General features: G+C 45.1%; 1 protein-coding gene across 2 annotated transcripts in view; it reads right to left on the bottom strand.

Annotated features, from left to right (window-relative positions):
• LOC103390497 (AP2-associated protein kinase 1-like) overlaps positions 1-2,773 on the bottom strand; it is a 25,861-nt gene that overhangs the window by 1,515 nt on the left and 21,573 nt on the right. The gene's annotated exons all lie outside the window — the stretch shown is intronic.

Genomic DNA, 2,773 nt, shown 5'->3' with positions numbered 1-2,773 from the left:
TTTTTTTTTTTTTTTTTTTTATTTAAATCCATGGTTTGAAAAAAAAAAATTTTTAATTTTTTTTTTTTTTTGATGGACTGTGATTGAGATCTGGGAATTGTGGGTAATCTGGCAGTAAATCTCCCGGCGTGACCTCAACTTGAAGCGAGGACTGTAACGGTAGAAACTGTTGAACGAGACGACGGAGAAACTTCATTTACAACAAAGGAACCTCAGACTGTCGACACCAAGAAAACCTCCAGTGTCGCTGGAACCGTTTCAGACACAAAACCAGGAACTAAGCTTCTCTGCGGCGCTCGCATTCTTTCAAGTGGAATTGTAAAAAAAAAAAAAATACTGAGGATCTCGTTGCATCCCAGTTCAAAACCACCAGAGCTGGTTAATGACCGCACACGCTGACGTTACCGTTCTGTTCCACATCCTTTAATGGTACTGCACATAAATCTGACATTTTACCAGAACAATTTTTTTTCCTACATCAAGTATTAATAAATCTGAAAATACATACACCTGCAGTGTAGTACTGTAGTAAAGGCAGCGCGGTCGATAAAAGTCATTCCTTCCGTCAAACAAACTTCATAAACTCTCTTGATATGCAGATGATGACGTCTTATTTCTGTAACAGAAACTCCTCAGAAAGTTATATATTTGAAAAGAAAAAAAAAACAACCAAAAGAACAACAACAAAAAAAAAAAACGCAAGCACCGAGGAACACAGAGAACATCAGGAGATCAGGAGTGGTAGAGAAGTACTTGAAGGTGGTGCAGGACGTGTATAGGGACCGGGTGGTTAGGAAAGAGACAGACGATAGACAAAGGACGGGTCAGAGACGGGTCAGTCAGACAGAAGGTCAGAAGGTTGACCCCAGAGAGATCTGGGACGCGACTACAGCAGAGAATGAGATTTAAAAAAAAGTTCTGCGGTGAGAACCACGTCCACAGACAGACGAACCTGTGGGACACAAACTCAGGTCCAGTTAGCAGGAAATCCTCTTTAACTTCTCTAAGTAACAGTTTTATTAAATCCTTCTTCTTCTTCTTCTTCATCTCGGTTTTTATTTTTTGTTTCTTCTAGAAACACCGACTCCAGTTATTCTCCAAAAGAACATTGTGACATGACGTTCCAGGATTAAAAGAGATTTGAGATCTTCAACATCGTGACATGACGTTCCAGGATTAATAGAGATCTTCAATCGCAACAACGTTTACTTTTTAGAAATACAAAAAAATAACAAAATACTTCAAACAAATCTTTGATATAATGAAAGGCAGGAATCAGGGGGATGTTGTTGAGTTGGAGTGAATCGTTTTTTTGTTTTTTTAAAAAAATCCTTTCTTCTTATTTGTTTTTCGCAGTAGTGTTGTAGAACTGGTTTGTCCTAAAAACCTGGGAGGTAACGATGCATCGAGAATCGGTTAAAAATCGATACAAATCCGTGACAATTTGTAGCGGTTGAAATAAAAAAATGCGTTAGCAGTAGGCTGCGTTATCTCAGAAAGTCACTGGTCAAACTATGACACTACACACTCTAGTCCAGTAGGTGGCAGTATGTGCGACCCACTATCAAACCCAGACGTCAGGTCCTACGTAGGCTGAGAGACGTTCAGGTGTTGGAACAGAACGTGGGAAGAACTTGTTCCACAGACACCAACAGTGTTCTCCAGTGGAACTCTTTCCACTTCCTGTTTTTTCTCTTCTTCTTCTTCTGTTGTTGTTTCATATATTGACAGTTAACCAGGTCAACCAGACCAGACCAGTTTGACCAGTTTAACCAGAGCAGATCAATGGAGATGGTCCAGAGTGTCTGGACAGAGATGTCAGTTGATGAGGTTCACAGACCGTGTCAGTTGGTGGTGAGATTTTCAAGAGATGGTCCAGAGTTTCTGGACAGAGATGTCAGTTGATGAGGTCCACAGATCGTGTCAGTTGGTGGTGGGATTTTCATCGCTTTTCCTCAAACTCTGATTCTCGGACACGACACAAACCCAGTGCGAGGACGCTGGGTTTGTACAAAACGCGAAGGATAATGGAGGGAAAAAAAAAATGGTGATAGAATCGTATCATGAACAAAACAAATTTTGTCAATTATTTAGTCTCGTTCCATCGCTACTGAAAACACATCTGAAGTGAGTACTACTTCACAGTACTTCACTCAGACGAAGGCAGAGCAGCAGGTTTGTTTCAGTCTATCTTTGGTAACAGACGCCGTCTTTAACAACGGTGACGAAAAAACTGCACAAATAAAAAACCCCGCCCCTTATTTTTACTTCAAAAACTACGACAAAATGTTTATCCTCAAGGTTTTCCCTGTGAGAATCGCGGCTGAAAAGGCGCCGCCGTGAACGGGTCGTCCACCGACCGGCCCGCGATGGCCCAGGAGTGCAGCGGCCCCACGGCCACCGAGCCGACCGCCGCCTGCTGCCCCACCCTGGACACCACCCTGTGGACCGCCGCCGCCTGCTGAGGAGCCGGAACCGACTGCACAGGCACCAGGTGACACCGCTGGACGCCCGGTGTCACAGGTTTAAAGAAGCAGGCGTCACTCGCCGCCGAGGTTTCCCGCTTCTTTCCGAACGGCGCCTGCAGGAAAACGTCAGACGCGTCGACGGTTTGAAGAGCGACAGAGGAACCGGAACTGGAACTGGAACCGGTCGTTCCAGGTGTTTTGAAGGGAGCCAGCTGGAAGACATCGGGGACCGCGTGGCTGCGAGGAGCAGCGTCCGCAGGTGCGAGGTCAGCAGCGGTGGACGGAGGGGGCGCGGGGGGCGGCCG

Source organism: Cynoglossus semilaevis, chromosome 14 (genome assembly GCF_000523025.1).
Source record: "Cynoglossus semilaevis isolate Cse_v1.0 chromosome 14, Cse_v1.0, whole genome shotgun sequence".
NCBI classification, from domain to species: domain Eukaryota; kingdom Metazoa; phylum Chordata; class Actinopteri; order Pleuronectiformes; family Cynoglossidae; genus Cynoglossus; species Cynoglossus semilaevis.
Note: the sequence above shows the minus strand (reverse complement) of the source record. Positions and strands in the feature narration are given on the sequence as shown.